This window comes from Stenella coeruleoalba (assembly GCF_951394435.1).
Source record: "Stenella coeruleoalba genome assembly, chromosome: 14".
Lineage (NCBI taxonomy): Eukaryota > Metazoa > Chordata > Mammalia > Artiodactyla > Delphinidae > Stenella > Stenella coeruleoalba.
The window spans coordinates 72,483,600-72,501,790 of record NC_137160.1 but is presented as its reverse complement, the minus strand read 5'-3'; the positions used below and the strand labels follow the sequence as shown (position 1 = coordinate 72,501,790).

Here is an 18,191-nt window from a genome sequence, read left to right as displayed (position 1 = left end):
TTTACCGCACGGCAGCCCAGCCTCACTGTGCACTCTTTCCCAATGCAGGGAGCTCATTGCCTGAAGGACAGCCTGGTCCATCCCTAGACAACGTCAGGCACCAGAATAGTCCCCTCTGAGCTCAAGCTCACGTCCCTCCAACTCCTCTAGGACTCCTTCCCCTGGAGCACAGCACCGAGGTCACTCTCCAGAAAACCGTAAGCCGCAGATAAGCAGGTGCCGATACGTTTTGTAAAAGCTTACCCTGCCACCTCGGGATGGTTGTCAGTGAAACCGACGCAGCAGGCGAGGTTTGGTTCAGAGCTCTCAGCTCAAGGCAGCACACAGGTGCTCCGACAAGCAGGAACATGGCAGAATAATAAGAGCTCCTGGCTATTGTAAATAGAGCTGCAATGAACATTTTGGTACATGAAATAGCCAGGAGATGGAGACAACCTAAGTGTCCATCATCGGATGAATGGATAAAGAAGATGTGGCACATATATACCATGGAATATTACTCAGCCATAAAAAGAAATGAAATTGAGCTATTTGTAGTGAGGTGGATGGACCTAGAGTCTGTCATACAGAGTGAAGTAAGTCAGAAAGAGAAAGACAAATACCGTATGCTAACACATATATATGGAATCTAAGAAAAAAAAAAAGGTCATGAAGAACCTAGGGGTAAGACGGGAATAAAGACACAGACCTACTAGAGAATGGACTTGAGGATATGGGGAGGGGGAAGGGTAAGCTGTGACAAAACGAGAGAGTGGCATGGACATATATACACTACCCAACGTAAAATAGATAGCTAGTGGGAAGCAGCCGCATAGCACAGGGAGATCAGCTCGGTGCTTTGTGACCACCTAGAGGGGTGGGATAGGGAGGGTGGGAGAGAGGGAGATGCAAGAGGGAAGAGATATGGGAACATATGTATAACTGATTCACTTGGTTATAAAGCAGAAACACACCATTGTAAAGCAATTATACTCCAACAAAGGTGTTAAAAAAATAATAATAACGAGCTCACCCAGGCCAGGTGTCAGGTACTATTTAAATGCTTTCACGCGAAGCAACTCATCTACTGCTTCCAACCCTCCAGTGACGTAGGTGTTAGGAAATGGAGACTCAGAGAGGTCAAGTGACTTGCCCCAGGTCCCACAGCTGCTGAGGATCAGGGTAGGGATTTGAACCCAGACTGTCTTACTCCAGAGCCTGGGGACCAAAGCCCTACACTAAACTGCTGCTCTACTTACCTATGATTCCAAATTTTCTTGACGCTGGGCAATCAAAACCAAATACAGGGTTCTTCCCTGGCAGCCCAGTGGTTAAGACTCCACGCTTCCACTGCATGGGGCATAGGTTCGATCCCTCACTGGGGAACTAAGATCCTGCATGCCGTATAGTGTGGCCAAAAGAAAAAAACAGAAACAAATATGGAAATAAATTAGATGTGGGGCTGATACAAGACAGCACCTGTCATCCCTAACGCCTGATTTCAAATGTTTACATCTGTCAAAGCAACTTCCTTGTTTTTTCTAACTGGCTTTATGAATACATATATTACCTTATTTAGCCTATCTTTGGTCACAAGTGATAGAAAACCCAACTGGCTAGAGCATAAATGGCTCTTGCAACAAAAATCTCCAGAGGTGGTGCTACTTTCAGGCACAGCGTGATTCAGGGGCTCTCGTGATGTCACCAGGGTTCAAGTATTCGTCATCTCTCAGCTCTGCCTTTCAGGGTATTGGCTTCATTCTTAGACTCCAGGGGTGAACTCTAGGCTTACCCAACCCCCATCTCAGGCTCAAATCTAGGAGAAAAAGGACCTTCTTTCCCTCTATAATTTGCATGGAAATCATAAGCCTGACTGGCTCACATTGGCCACAGTCTGGTCCTTGAAACTTTCCCTGTGGCCAGGGGATGTCTTTGGCATTGAGTAAATACCAACTCCGGTGGGGGTGAGGAGCTGAGAGAGGGGGAAGGACAATCCCCCCGAAGGAAGGTCAGGATGTTATCACCAAAAGGAAAAAGGGGCTTCCCTGGTGGCGCAGTGGTTGAGAGTCCGCCTGCAGATGCAGGGGACACGGGTTCGTGCCCTGGTCCGGGAAGATCCCACATGCCGCGGAGCGGCTGAGCCCGTGAGCCATGGCAGCTGAGCTTGCGCGTCCGGAGCCTGTGCTCCACAACGGGAGAGGCCACAACAGTGAGAGGCCCGCGTACAGCAAAAAAAAAGGAAAAAGGATGCAGGATGGCCAGGAGGCTGCAAACATCCCTGAGTACAAATGTCACGGTTTGAATGCTACTAAAACGTTCTTGTTCCTGTTTTACACGTATTGGGTTTCTACCTAAGATTCCATTTGTAAATGAATTACATACCTAAAAACTGTTTGAGGATCATTTAAAATAGCTTCCTAGGGTCTGTCACAGGGATGGGTATGAATTCACCAACTGGGAGGGCATGCAAGGGTTTGCCATTTCTCTCGATGGGATAATGATAATTATAAGGCTAAAGCTACTATTTACTGTATGCTTGCTCTGTATATACTATTTTTTAATTGAAGTATAGTTGATTTACAATATTGTGTTAGTTTCAGGTACACAGCATAGGGATTCCGTTGTGTTTTTTTTTGCAGATTATCTGTATATACTATTAATATCCACTATTGCTGGAGGAAATTGATGCTCAAAGAGATTAAGTCATTTCCCTAATGTCACTCAGCTGGTAGAAGGAAGATTGAGAACAAGAACCAGATTGGCTTGACTCCAAAACCAGTGTTTTCTTGTCCAAAAATTTTGTATTACATTTTTATACTTACAGACATCTTAGTTGGTTATTGTAAAAAAAACTCAAACCATGGAGAAGGTTATAAAGGAGACAATTAAATTACCCCCCTGGAGCTGAACATTTTAAAAGAGTTAAAACTTTTAAAAAATACAAGTCCTACTGCACATAGTAAAAAGTAAATTAAACTGGCACGAAAGTGGATGAAATGAGAATCAAAAACTGACCCCATCCCCAGTTCTTTGGTCTCACTTCCCAGAGAGAATTGCTGTGAGTAGATATTTGTGTGACTCTTTCTACATACTTTCCATGCACATGAAGCACATATATGCCTACTTTTATGTAAATGAGAGCACACTATAAACTGTCCTGTAACTTGCTTTTTCCACTCAGTAATATCTCATATACTTTCTTCTCTACTGGTCCACACAGGATGATCTCATTCTTTTTCTTAGCTGCCTAGTATTCCACTCAAATGGCTGTATTATAATATACATGTATCTAGTCCCTTGTTGAAGGACATTTAGACTGTTTCCAGTTTTACGCTTTTTTTAAGGTTGCCATGAGCATTCCTGTGCTTTTCTCTTTGCCCATTAAGCACAGACTTGGCTTCCATGCTGTAACCACCTGCTCCACAGCCCTCGGCTGCATGGCCACGCTCCCCCTGCCAAGTTTGCCTTCCCCACCGACCTCGGCTTTGGGAACCTCCACGGAGCCAGCCTTGACCACTTACGGGACGTGAAGGGGCCTCCCCTCCTCGTGTCCCAGCCAGTCTCTGTTCTGTCTCCTCTGAAGGCCCCAGCTCGGAGCTCTCAGCATCTCTCTGTGATGAGATAATTTACATTTTCTGCTCTTTTTCTTTTTCAGCAAAAAGGGGGCACTTAAAGTGAAATACCTCTTGCCACACTGTTAATAAGGATTCATAAAAGTGAACTGTTCACCTTGTCTGTCGGCAGGCAGTTATGACAAATCAATAGTGCACAGAGGAACCCTGCTTCTCATGTCTGACGCTGCCTCTTCAGTGGTGCGGGAGGGCGGGAGCACACTGCCCTCCTCAAACACTCCACTGGGAGCCTGGTGCGTTTGCAAACATGGGGCCCCTGGGCCCAGGTGACAGCCCAGATCAAAAGTCAATGCAGACAGCTGTCATTTGGTGTAGAAGAAGCTGCCTGGCCCTACACCCTGACTGCTTTCTTCCCCAGTACCGCCAGGAGAGCATGGGTCATAGGCCACTTTTTCTAGGAAACCTTTCCAGACTGACGCGTTCACTCATTCATTCAACAAACACGTATGGAGGCCCCTACTATGTGGCAGGTCCATGCTGGGCACACAGAGGTGATGCAACATGGTCCCTGCTTTCTACAGTGGAGAAGAAAGACAGATAAACAAAGAAGGGTGAGGTGTACTTCTGCAGGGGACACTCAGGGATGGTTGGGGCCCAGAGGGGACCCCTGACCCAGTCTAGGGGGTGGGGTGCTCAGAGAGGCTCCCTAGAGGATGTGTGTCTCTGCTCAGAGTTCAGGGAGCATGGGGGTGAGCCTGATGGAGGAAGGCCATGCCAAGCAGAAGGAACAGCCCCTGCAAAGGCCCAGAGACAAGGGGAGGGAAGGCAGGTGGGTCTGGGGGCATCAGAGGTTTGGTCTGACCGGAGCGCATGGTCAGAGAGGAGATGAGATGGGAAGGTGGGCAGCAGCTGGCCATGGAGGGCCTTGCAGACCCCACTGAGGAATGGGACCTGCCAGGGGCTGACACCTCTGGATGGTGGTATTTGAGGGTGAGTTTTATCTTTGAAATTACCTCTTTCTTGATTTTTCTATCATGAACATGTGTTACCTTTATAATAACTTAAAAATAACAATAAAAATTACAGCAGAAGGGAAAAAAGGGAGAAGGAGAAGAAGTAGCAATAGTAGTGATCATGGCAGCAACAGTAATAGTAATATTGGTAATAGTGGTGATAGTAGCAATACTGGTAGTAATAGCAATAGTGGTGGTAGTTATAATAAGAGTAGTGATAGTGGAAGTAATAATAGTAATAGTAGTGATTGGTCTGGGGTGACAGGCCTCTCATCACCACTTTTCCAACACTGAGAAACTTAATTGTCTCTCTTCCCAGCTCTGAGAATCCTCAACAGTCAGAATTTTCCTCTATCTTTTGTTTTCTCCATTTACTCATCAACCACCCACCCATCCATCCATCCACCCATCTCTCCCTCATCTATCCATCCATCCGTTCACCGATTTTTTTTTTTTGGCCTCGCCACACGGCTTGCAGGATCTTAATTCCCCAACCAGGGATCAAACCCTGGGCCACGACAGCGAAAGTGCCGAGTCCTAACCACTGGACAGCCAGGGAATTCCCCATTCTGCTCTTTTTATTTTTTGTTGTAAAAAGTTTCCTTGATTTGGGACTTCCCTAGTGGTCCAGTGGTTAAGATTCTGCATTCCTAATGCAAGGGGCCCTGGTTCGATCCCTGGTCAGGGAACTAGATCCCGCATACCTCAACTAAAAGATCCCACATGCAGCAACTAAAGACCCTGCCTGCTGCAACTAAGACCCAGCACAGCCACATAAATAAATAAAAATTAAAAGAAAAAGTTTCCTTGATTAAAGTTCACCAAATGCTAATTTCTGGGTAGTGGAATCTTGAATGTTTTTTTTCCCCTCTAATCTTTGCACTTTTCCATAGTGTTTGAATTTTTACACCACACATCCATCATATGTGTTTGCATAAAAATGATACATTCATAAACATAAACAAGCATACCAAAATAGAAAACACACCCAAGATTTCACATTTCTTTCTCTGGTGGAAGTCAGCCGCCATGAAAGAAGCCTGACTACTCTGAGACCGCCATGCTGTGAGGAAGCCCAAGCTAGCTGAGTGGAGAGGCTGTGTAGAAAGGAGGGAGATATTGAAGAAGCTCCAGCTGTCCCAGCCATTGAGCCCAGGCATCAGATATGCAAGTGAGCGAGCCATGTTGGACATTTCAGTCCCAGCACATGCAACTTGGAGAAGAACCAAGGAGCCCATTTGGCAGCCAGAACTGCCACCCCAGACATATTTCTAGTCTTTCAAACCACTCCAAATTAGGACCCAGTCATTGGTGAGCAAACACAGCTATCCCTTCTGTGCTCTGCCTAGGTCAACATACCAAAACAGTTATTTTTTAAACATACACGCACACAATTAAGACCTGGATTTGAATTCCAGCTCTGACACGGTTTGGATATGACCATGGGCAAGTTCCCTTACTTTTATGGTCTTAGTTTCTCTATCAGTGGAACAGGAGCTGGATGGCAGTAGGTGATCACACTGCTGGTTTCTCCCAGATCTCTTACTCATCATGTCAGGAAGACAGCATCACGGGGTGCTACTAACTTGGGCTTTGCAGTCAGAGTCCCAGGTTCAAGCCTTGGCTCTGGCATTTATGAGCACGTGACCTTGATTCTCCATGCAATGCTTAGCTTTTAAAAAAAATTTTCTGTTTGGCTTTTCTATCTTGATGAAAAATATGTGATGTTGAGGGACTTCCCTCGTGGCCCAGTGGTTAAGAATCTGCCTGCCGATGCAGGGGACACAGGTTCGAGCCCTGGTCCAGGAAGATCCCACATGCTGCAGAACAAGTAAGCCCGTGCGCCACAACTACTGAGCCTGCACTCTAGAGCCCGCGAGCCACAACTACTGAGCCCATGTGCCACAACTACTGAAGCCTGCACACCCAGAGCCCGTGCTCCGCCACAAGAGAAGGCACTACAATGAGAAGTCCGCGTACCGCAACGAAGAGAAACCCCCGCTCGCCACAACTAGAGAAGGCCCGTGCACGGCAATGAAGACCAAATGCAGCCAAAAATAAATAAATTAAATAAATAAATTTAAAATATATATATATATATATATATGTGATGTTGGGTGTCACTGCCAACAGAACTGTGGCTAATGTCGCCCAATTATATTGCTGGTACTTTTGACGGTTCAAAGATGTTTCGACAATTTTAAAATAATTAACCTCTGCGAAGTTGTTGGGGGAATGCAATTGCCCCCCTCCCATACCTTGAGCCTGCATCCTCAAACTAAGTGTGCTGGGGTTCAGGAGACCTCTTAGGCAGCCTGTGCCCCAACCATCAGCCCCAAACAGGCTGGGATGAAGATCTTGGCAGGGGTGTCCCCTGCAGCCTGAGTGTGCGGGTGCGCGCACACACACACACACACACACACACACACACACACACACACACACACAGAGCCATGCACAGACCTGGCCTGATTAGAGTCAAAAGGGCGAAAAGAGCTAGATTAAATATGTGTTGATTATGCGAGCTCGTGCTCCTGTTTATTTCTCATAAATAAGACATGAGACCCGTATTCCACCCCCAACACACACACACACACACACACACACACACACACACACACACACACACACACTTCCAGGGGGTGATATTTATTGTATGCAAATCAGAAACTGAACTGGGAGAAGTAATCACCTGTTTATCGGATGGTGAGTGGATCAGGCAGAAAATAATCACCCTGGGTAACGGTGTCACATCAATTTGAAAGGAGGTAACATAGACTCGTGTCTGGATTTGCTGTGCCTTGGTCAAGTTAAGGGCTGGATCTGGGACCCACTGCCCCTTACCTGCTCGGGTCAGCCGGGCCCCCTCTGCTCCGCCCAGTGGACTTCACTGAGTAACTGGTGGAGGGGAGCACAGCATTCATGAAACAGCAGGAGGAAGACAGCAGTTACCTGCAGCCTGCGTGAGCTTGGGCAGCTGTTTGCAGGAAAGACAGCGCGGCAGGCAGACCAAGTTCAAGTGTGGGATCTGCTGCTCCTCGCTGTGTGACCTTGAACAAGCTGCTACACTTCACTGGTCCCCCATTTCTTCATCTGTGAAATGAAGATGATCCTAATTCCAGTCTCTTGGGTGCTGGGGGCGTGAGAGGACTCGGGTGTGTCTGGAGCAAGGCAGCCGGAGTCACCTTACACCCTTCTTTCACCCTCGCCCCCCGTTTCTGCTTCATAATATTTCTTGCATGTGAACGCTGCCCGACACCCTGTTAGTGCCCAGTCAATGCTAAGGGCTCACCATCTCTCCCAGACTGACCACCTGGCGGGCTTCCCTCCCTCCCCTCTAACCCGTCCCTCACCCTCCAGGGCAGAGAGAGGGTTCTTTCTCATGTCAAAATCCCATCATCACATCGCTCCCCTGCTCAACAGCCTGCTGTGGCCCCTTGGTGCCCTCAACACGAGAAATCCATGCTCCTCCGTATGCCCCACGAGGACCCCTGGTCCCGGCCCAGCTGACCTCAGCATCCTGGTGGCCTCCTCCTTCATCACGCTCCAGCCTCTCGGATCTTTTTTCAGATCCTTAAACACGCTGAGCCGGTTCCTGCCCCAGGGCCTTTGCCCTTGTTGTGCCCTTTGCCTGGAATCTTCTGCCCCGGCTCCTTTTCGTGAGGCCACTTAAATGTCACCTCCCCAGGGAAACCGCTCCGTTAAATTAGGTCCCCTGCCAGCTATTCGCCTGCTCTGAAAACCTTGTCAGTTTCCTTCATGACACCGCTTACAATTTGTCATAGTTTTATCTATTTGGGTTTACTGGAATGTGGCTATCTCACCAACTGACTGTGAGCTTTGGAGAACAGGGACTGGGCCTGGTTTGCTCATCATGGTGGCCCTGTGAGCTGATGTACAAGTAGCCACTTCAAATGGGCCAAATGGCCACTGCGGACGTGACCATGGAGGCACTGGGCGGGGGGTGGCCAGGGCGGAGGGGTGCTCTGGGCTGGCGACCATGCTTCTTGTCCCCCTCCCCGCTCCCTGCCAACTCCAGGGCCCCCCAAGGGATGTTTTCCTGCCTCTCCCTAACGGCCTGACATACAGGGTCCTGGCGATAAACCTCCCTCTGATAAAAGATGCAAAACTAACATCTGGTGGTTAATTAATAAAGAGCAGCCGTGTCTGGCTGGGGCACGCAGCGTGCTGATGCTGGCATTTTCTCCCGCCCCAAGAGATGCTGACGCTGTGAGCGAAAACGGGGGGGAAAAGATCGATTTGGAGCGGGCCCTGCTGACAAGGCTCCTGAGGGGCAGGACACCCCCCTCATCCCCTCTTTAGGGGGCTGATGCTTGGTCTTCCACTGAAGGGGAGTGGGTGGTGGGAGGGGGGAAATCATTTATTGAGTACCTATTATGTGCCAGCCCCTAATCTCATTCTTTCCTCCCAGAAGCCCTGAGAGGTCAATGTCTCTGTTCCCATTTACATACAAGGAAACCGACGTGCAAGTGCTTGTCTCAGAGCCTAGGCTCCTACTCCCTCACTAGGAAGCAGGGGTGCTGGGGAGTCACTGGGAGCCCTTGGCACAAGTGCAGACTCCAGGGCCCCTGCATCCAGGCTCTGCCGGTCCAGGCGGGGCCCAGGAGACAGTATTTGTAACAAGCACCCCATGGAATTCTGGAGCAGGTAGAATGGGCAGCTCACCTTGGAAAACACAGGTATTGCGAATACTATCATTTACTGAGTACCGACCATATGCCAGGCCCCAGGCTAATCCCAATAACACTATAAGCAGGAAAGAGTGATGTCACCATTTGACAGACACAGCCCAGAGAGGGGAAGGGTTTTGATCAAGGCCACACAGCCAAGCAGACAGGCTCCATCCCAGATCCTCTGACTGCCCCTGGCCCCAAGGCTTCCCAGCTGTCTCCGCTTGGCCTCTTGGGAAGAGAAAGGACCCAGCTTCCCAGCTGCAGCAATCACCAGCCAGGACTGGGCCACTGAAATATTAATTGAGCTAATGTTTCAGTCACTACTTGGGAAACCTTGGAAGGCCTGGCCCCCAACCTCTACTGAATGCGAACGCCAGGGTGACCTTAAGCAAGCGGGTGGGGGGCCCCACCTGGTTCCCCAGGCTTCTGGGGACAGGCAAGTGGCTACTACAAGTCTTATTTGAAGGGGATGGGGGGAGTGGCAGCTGGGCTGCTCTCTGCGTTGACCAGGAGGCCACAGGGGTGGGGGAGAGTGGAGAGAGGTCAGCAAGGTGGGCCGGAGGCTCCAGAGGGGGCAGACAGAGGGCTGTGTGAGATTGAGATTGGAACAACCCATGTCTGAATCCCAGCTCCTTCTCGATCTCTCTGTGGGGCTATGGAGGGTCTCGCCTGCAAACAGCACCTAAGGGATCTCCCAGAGCCATGGTGAGGAGAAAGCCAGGCGCTGGCTGTGGACTGAGTCTGGGGGGCAGCCCAGAGCTACCAAGAGGCTTGGGTTTCAGGCCAACAGGTTCAAACCTTAGGCTCACAGCTTTTGAGCTGCATGAACAAGTCGCCTCACCTCTCCAGACTTCGGCTTCCCCATCGCCTCTGCTCACAGGGTTCTAATGAGAGTTAAATGATATAAAATGCTGAGCACAGGGTCTGACACAGAATAAAAGCCGACATGCTATTGCACAACAGGTGTGCGGCTGCCTTATTACTACTACTCATAGTTATATTGAGAGCACGTGAGTGCACGCTGCTTCCCTATTTTGGGGTTTCCCTGCCCCTGCTGAGCCCAGCCAGCGCTCCTTGTGGCCCCCCTGCTCCAGGGCCCCCGCTTGCTTGCTCGTCTCTGAGGGGTGGCATGGTCATCCACCATGGGAGGGGGCACCAGCCAGCCCGGAATCTCTCGGCATAATTGGATTGTTACCGACTTGCCCTTGTGACTCCGGTCCACAGACAGGATAACGCTCCCGGGGGCTGAGCCGACTCCCATCTTGGAGACCTCCCGGCACCTGGGAGGGCGGCCAGATGAGGCTGGGAGTTGTGGACTCGTGGGGGTGATAGGATGTGTGTGTACTTGGGGTCCCTGGCTCTGTGTCATCTTGGCCAAGTCCCTTATCCCTTACCCTCTCTGAGACTCAGTCTCCACCTCTCAAGTCAGCTCCTGTCTGTGACTGGGGTCAGAGACAGGGTAGGTTTGGGAGGGAAAGGAGCCTGGCTTGGGGCTTATGAGAGGCTCCTCCCCCAGCCCTAGCCCGTGCCCCGTCCTGAGCCCCTCTCCGTCCTGCCTCCCTAATCACAGCAGCTAACATTCGCTGCTTGCAAAGTAGATCTTAGCATCAACCCCATTTTCCAGCTGGGCAAACTGAGGCTCAGAGAGGTAAGGTAACAAAGGAGACCCACAATAAGGAAGTATCAGATCCTGGCCTTGAACCCACGACTCTCTGACTTCCTTCCACCCCATGTTCCTACCCTCCCTACCATCCTGCCGTCCTTTCCACTCCATCTTCCCCTTGGCCTGGACCAGAAGTCGGGGAGACCCTCCCATTTCCCGCTTTCCTAGCCACCCCATTTCCTCCTCCGCCCCCTTTCATTCCTGCCCTGGGCAATCAGTTTCTTCAGATATGATTTGGGATTCTAATGAGCGGAATGATTTGGCATTTAAATAATTATCCACTCCCTGTTAGTGGTGCTGAGTCGGGAGAAATTTCCGAATCTTATTTATGAATATGGCTTTTCTCCCTCTCCGGGTGGAGATTTCCCAGCCCACCCCCCTCCCAGCGCCTCCTCTCTCAAATGACTTTTCAGCACATGTTTCCAAGGGGAGCTCCCCCCACCCCACAGAGCCCCTAAGTGCCTATTAACAACTTGCCTCTTCCGCTATGAGCCCCCCTCCCGTTCACGCCCCCTTTTATCTTTACATTTCAATATCATTATAAATCCTAGTGTTATTCAAATTGCATCAATTATTCAATTTCTCCTCCCCGAGTGGAGGCAACAGCTTCCCAGTGGCTGAGCAGGAAAAAGCAGAGGCCTTTCAAGGAGGGTTAGAAATTCACGGGGGATTTGGCTGTGTTCCATTAACCTGGGCTCTTTGGCTCCCACAAACCATGGAATTGATTAAAACACACATGCAGTTTCAATTTGGTTTGGGGAGAACGCCTGCTGCTGAGAAGCACTGAAGAGACGGTTTGGAAGAGAAAATGCTTTTGCTGCCCTATGATACTCATTCAGTGACCATTTATTGAGTTCCTGCTATAAGAGCAGCCACCATTTATGGAACACTTACTGTATGCAAAATGTCACTTGAAGGTCTTTATAGAAGATACCTCTGTTACCCAGCAAGTGCTGGCTGCCTGATGCACGTAGGAGCTGACACTATGGCACCAGCTTTTGAGGAAAGAAAGAGCTTCACTGCGAGGTCGACCTGGAAGGAAACAGGAAGCAGGACTCAAATCTCTCTCCTCAATCCAGGCTTCTGGGTGAAATTTAACGGGTTAAGGGAACTTCAGACTTGGAAGTTGATTGGCTATTCTCGAATCAGTCCAAATAAGCTACTGCTGGAAGCCAGAGTCTCCTGATTGAAGGACTTCTCCTTTCGTAAAGGGCTCCGCTGGCAACATTTCTATTCTTTAAGTTCCGTCAGCTGAAGATTCCTGGTTCCGGGGTCATCCTGGAGGCATGCGTTCCCATTTTGCACATGCGCAATGCTGTCTGTAAAAATAACTCCAGGTTAGATTAATCAACAACCCATTTTAAGGAAGCAAAACCAGTTTAAGCTGGTCAGTGTTTTACACGCTGTTTCACCACCTCTAATTTTCAAGAACCTAGAGGTAGTTATTTCTATAACCATCCATTTTACAGATGAGGAAACTGAGGCTCAGAGAGGGGCGGTCTCGAGCCCAAGGCTGCGCAGAGGTGGAGACTGGTTTTGTCTTCAGGGCTGGGCCTCTTAACCATTATGCCATCAGCTATGGTTGTAGGGTTTGGGTGACCCCAAGGAATAGCTAGAGAAGGAAGCGAGGGAGTGGAAAGGAAAGAGAATTACTCTTGCCACAGGCCCTGTTTTTGAAGACTCACGTGAGAAATGACTCATATCCCATTACCAAGAAAAGTTAATTTTTTTACCTAAGCAAGCAGTAGTTTCTCAGCTTATGGATACCAAGAGTCACATAATGGTTGTATTTCTCCCTTTGCTGTGGCTGCCAGGAAACTCTGATCCAGATGTGTGGCCCCCTGCTCACCACCATACAAGACTTTACCCCACCATCTTGTCATCCCGTCCTCTCATCTAGGTCTTTCCTGCATTGGCATTGCAGCGTGTGTTTGTAAGCCACTTCTAAGCCTTTTCTGAAAGGAGGCCAGATATAAGTGCCTTTAGAAAAAGACTTTGAAGCATCCGTTATGAACCAGGCATTCTACACAAGCTCTCATTTTAACCTTGGCAAAGCGTTTATTCTCACTTTACAGATGATGAAACCGAGGACCAGAGAGGCTATGTGAGTTGCCCAAGGACACACAGTAAGCGGCAGAACCAGGATGGAAACAAAGTCCGTAGGCCTCTTCTTCCCATGACTTAGGGGATATGAAGACCAAGAAATGTGGTTCCTCCCCAGACTCTGACATCCCTGCTCTAGATCTTGGTCTGGCAGGAAGATGTCACGGAAAAAGCACTCAGTTACGAATCAGTAGACATGTAACCTTCCTCTCTCCAGGCCTCTGTTTCTCCACGGAACACTGTTGGGCTGCCCTAAAAGGCCCCATGTAGCTCTGACTTGCTATCACTCCTTTTCTGCCTGTTTTACTGGTGCCTCCACCAACATCCGAGCCCAGTTGCACCTCTGAGTCACAGCCACCACTCCCCGAGGCAGGTACACTCCCTGGGGAGTTGTGTCAACTGGTTCTCAGGGTTTCTTGATGCCACAGACAGGAGGAGGGGGCCGCCATGCTGATGACGAGGCTGTGACACGTACCTCCCACACCAGCCACCTGTGTGCTCTGTGATCCTGGGTCCCCAGGCAGGCAGCACCTTCCTGGTAAGACAGGATCTCCCGGGATGGAGACAGAGGAGGGGTGAGAATGGCCAGAGGCTTAGATCTGGGTAGGACTCAGCCCCTTCCTGAACTCGAGGGTTCTAGAGGAAGGTCTGAACTCCTAGAAGGCAGGTGTCGGCATAGAGGTGGATGAAGGAGAGGCTCCCCAAGAGAAAGGGACCACACTTATCGAGCACCTGCTAAGTACATCACCTTCTGCCAGAGGCTACACCCTGGCAGTCCACAGATCAAATTCAAGCCACAAACGTGGTAGCTTTGACCCACCTTGTGTTTTAAAAAAGCTTAAATTAGTTTCTAACACTTACAAATAGGGATATCCTACATAAAATCGGGATTTAGGGTTCTCTTGAGAAGTAAGACTAGTTTGGGAAGTCTCCTTTACATCGTCTGCCTGGTCCCTGTGGGTTTCCAAGTGTCTGACCCACTCTTATAACCATAAATGCCTTCTGGGTGTTATTATCCCCATCTTACAGAAGAAGAAATTGAGTGCCTCAAGGCATCCATCCCACCAAGTCCCACAACAGGTTAGCACTGGGGTCAGGACTTCACCCCACCCCTCGACCCCCCAAGCCTCTACTGTTTTCACTGCCCCACACTCTCTCCCATCTAAGGAGGCTGGAACAAGCAGCCCCAGCAGCCTCCCTTTCCAGTGGATCTCTCTAAAGTCCTCTGTGCTCCTATCTGTACAATGAATGGCCTCTGAAGTCCTTTCCAGCTTTGATGTGGGGTGTGGCAAACTGAATGTGGCTTCCCTGGGCTTGGAACCAGGAAGCTAACCAATCAGCATGAGTGCTCAGGCTCTGTGCTAGGAACTTTAAAACACCATCTCATTTAACCCTCACAGCTTTGCAGGAGGTAGGTTCTACTATTATACCCATTTAACAGATTAAGAAACTGAGGCTCTTCCATCACTCTCAGTGGTCCAGTCCCTCTGGCTTCTTTTTAGCTCTTGGATGGTGTCCTGCACCTTTCCTGCCTAAGGGCCTTTGCCCATGCTGTCCCCTTTGCCTGGAATGCCTTCCAACCTCCCCCATGCAAGCTTTCATCATCCTTCAGGTCTCCCCTGATTCTCTGAACAAAGTCTGGCTCCCCCTGTTATTGCCTCTGAGAGCTCCCTGTACACTTCATAGTATAAATAATGACAGTAACTCGAGCTAAGGCTTATTGAGCACTTTCCATGAGCCAGTCTCTGTTCTAAGCACTTTAATTACATAATCACAATCCTCTCACAACCCTCTGAAGTGGCTATGATTATTACCCTCATTTTACAGATGAGGTCATTGAGGCACAGAGAGGTTAAGTAACTTGCCCAAGGTCACACAGTTAGTGTCGACATTTTTTAGGTTGTATGACTGATTGACATCTTCAGGGACTATGTCCTGGGGAACCTGTTCTTGATAAATAAATATCCTTTAAATGAACGAACACACTAGGACTATGGCTCCAAATTTCATGTCCATAACCATGGAAGTATATGACTGTCACCTTCCTCCCCTGTAAGTGTCTCACCACTGGGGCTGCCCCCAGCTCCCGTCTGATTACAGGGTAGCACTGAGTTCACAGGACTTCCCCACCTCTGCCCTCTTTGTCCCCAGGGAGAAAGAGAAAGGGGCAGGTGGGATTCAGCACCACGGATAGCACCTCCCTGCTTATAACAGCTCCCCTCCGAGGCTGGGGCTGCGAACTGGCCTCTGGGAAATTCCCAAGGAGACCCCGCCCCCTGGCTGCCTCCTTCCTCGCTGCCCTCCCCCTCGCCAGTTTACTGCCAATGACATTCAGATAAATGGCTGCTGTCAGCCAGGCCGGTCCCACGGAAAGGCGTGTCGGGTGATGTATGGCACAGGACTCACTGCTCAGGAGCTCCGAGTGGGGTTCTCCCCATCCCCATCAGCCTCCAACCCCAGGCTACATGTGGGCTTTGGTATCCCCCTCCTCTCCAGCCCTGGGGATGAGTCCCCTGTCAGACACAATTACTAGGGTCTTTAATCACATGCTGTTAAGACCCTGGTGCACTCCCCTACTCTCTGGGCTGCTATGCAACCCCAAACCCAACCTCCATTCCTGTCTGCCCTAGGTATACCCTCCTGGATTATTCAGGGGCTCAGGGAGGAGACCCAGCCCAGCCCAGCTCACCCACCAATAGGGCAGCTAATAAAACCCTGGTTTATGATCCCTTCACTTGACTCAGATGATGTGGAGAAACTGGGGCATGTAATGAAGTTGCTGCCCCTTGGGACCCTTGCCCCTTGCCCCTTGGGGAGGATGGAGGTATGTGAAGCCACTCTGTCCTCACATGTCAGGGGGCACCAAAATGCCCTCTCCTGCCCTTGGCCTTCTGCCAGCTGCCAGCTTTGGCACCAGGTTTGTCATCTATAAAATGAGATTAATAATAATAGCTAACACTTACACAGTACCGTTTAAATGCTTTCTAAGCTGTTAACCCCCTGCCATAATATTTAAAAGTAGGGGCCAAAGCATTCAACTGCATACAGTTCAAAGTCACGTGTGATGTTAACCAGAGGACTAGCGCCAAACAACAGAAATTTACTCTCAAGACTCTGGAGACTGGAAGTCCAAGGTCAAGGTGTGGGCAGGTTTGAGTTTTCAGAGCCTCTCTCCTTGGTTTGGAGACAGCCATCTTCTCCTCCCTGTGTCTTCTCATGGGCTTCCCCCTTGTGTGTATCTGTGTCCTGATAGCTTCTTAGAAGGACACCAGTCATATTGGAGTGGCTGTGACCCATATGACCTCATTTTACCTTAGCTCCCTATGTAAAGGGTCTATCTCCAAATGTACTCACATTCTGAGGTACTGGGGGTTAGCACTTGAACGTACGAATTTTTAGGGGGACACAATTCAGCCCATAGCAGTGCCCCACCATATCCCCTCACCCTTACCACCTGGGTGCACCTTAATCCAGCCTCTAGCTACCAGCGTGTGAAGCCTGCTTTGTCACCTGTAGGCCAAAGCGGGGGATTCATGTCCTCTGGAGCAACCCCAGTGGTGATGGGAGTTGATCTGTACATACCCCAGCTCCCAGCTTCTTGAGCTGGCGTGTTCCCAGCTGCATCCCAGAGCTCCCTTGCAAGTTTACGCCCCACTCGCCACAGTGACAGCTGGGCTTTATAACACGCCTTTTATTGGCGGCCTCCTGCCCTGCCTCACTTCCCCACTCTCCCTCGTGGTGTGAGCTTCATTTCCAAAATAAACGACTTGCAGGCTTGCAAATCCCTGTCTCAGGGTCTGGGGAGCCAGCAGTTGGGAAGGGTGACTGGTCCCTTTGCATCCACGGGAGCTTGGGGGTCGTGAGGACTGTTGACAACCATCCCTGGAAAGGGGCAGGCCAGCGTGAATGGGGTCCTGCTGATAAAGCAATAGTCACACCTACTGTTTATAGGTTGCTTCCTCTTCCCCAGGCATTGTGCCCAGCACTTTACCGGCCTCCTCTTCTTAAGCCCCACCTACAGTTCTATGTGAAGCAAATACTACGCTTAGCCCTTCTTACAGATGGGAAAACAACGCTCAGAGAAGTTGAGTTACTTCCCTGAAGATGCAGAGCCAGGTTCTCAACCAATACTCTATCAACTGCGCTGTAAGACTGTGAGACTGTCCCAACTGCACAGAATGGCAGGTGCCCAGGGTCCCCTTGATGATGGCTGGGGCCGTGACAACTCCCCTCCCATGGCTGCCCCCCACAGCTGGGACCTGTTATCTGTTTTGCGCACGGCCTGCGCCCGTCAGGGTAATGGACTGTGCTTGTCCTAGCGGAGGTGGCCTCTGGCAGGGATGATGTATGAGGCGCTATTGTTTGATATGAATGCATTAGGCGACATTCCCGATAAAGACTTTACAGCAGAGCTGCACTTGCTGGCAGCAGCCCCTGTGGAGGTAGGGGGGCAGAGGCAGAAGCCCGAGTCCCCATCAAGCAGGGCTCCGGGGGACCAGCCCCCTTCAGGGAGGCAGAGACCAGGTCACTCATGCTTTCAAAATTCTGGGTCCTGGGGCTTCCCTGGTGGTGCAGTTGTTGAGAGTCCGCCTGCCAATGCAGGGGACACGGGTTCGTGCCCCGGTCCGGGAAGATCCCACATGCCGCGGAGCGGCTGGGCCCGTGAGCTATGGCTGCTGAGCCTGTGCGTCCGGAGCCTGTGCTCCACAATGGGAGAGGACACAACAGTGAGAGGCCCGCGTACAGCAAAAAAAAAAAAAAATTGTAGGTCCTGAGATGCACGTCTTACCCCCTTACAAGCAGCAGAGCGTAGCCCGTGGGTCTTACACTTCAGAAAGCATCAGAATTGGCTTGGGAGCTGACTAAAAAGGCAGAGTCCTGGGTCTCAACTCAGATCCATTGAAACAGAATCTCCAGAGTGAGGCCTGGGATCCTGCCTTTGCAAACCAGTTCCCTCAGTGAATCTAATACAGATGGGCCAGGGCCCAGACGTGGTCTACAAAATGGTCTGGGAAGAAGCGAATGGAGTTTAAAGTCAGAAACCCCTGGATTTGAGTCTGGGCTCCTCTGAGAAGCAGCAGGGAAATCTTAGGCAGGTCACTCAGGCTCTCAGTGCCGCGACTCCCCTCGACAAATAAGCCTCAGTTTCCCAATCTGTAACGTGGGC

The 18,191-nt window shown here is 50.2% G+C and overlaps 1 long non-coding RNA gene across 1 annotated transcript; it reads right to left on the bottom strand.

The window, feature by feature from the left end:
- Nucleotides 1-262: 262 nt before the first annotated feature.
- Nucleotides 263-12,268, bottom strand: LOC307197387. Its single transcript, XR_013831398.1, has 3 exons — nucleotides 11,816-12,268; nucleotides 1,239-1,373; nucleotides 263-372 (listed from the first exon to the last, which is right to left on the bottom strand). It is a non-coding gene; the product is annotated as an uncharacterized lncRNA (long non-coding RNA).
- Between the last annotated feature and the right edge of the window lie 5,923 nt (nucleotides 12,269-18,191).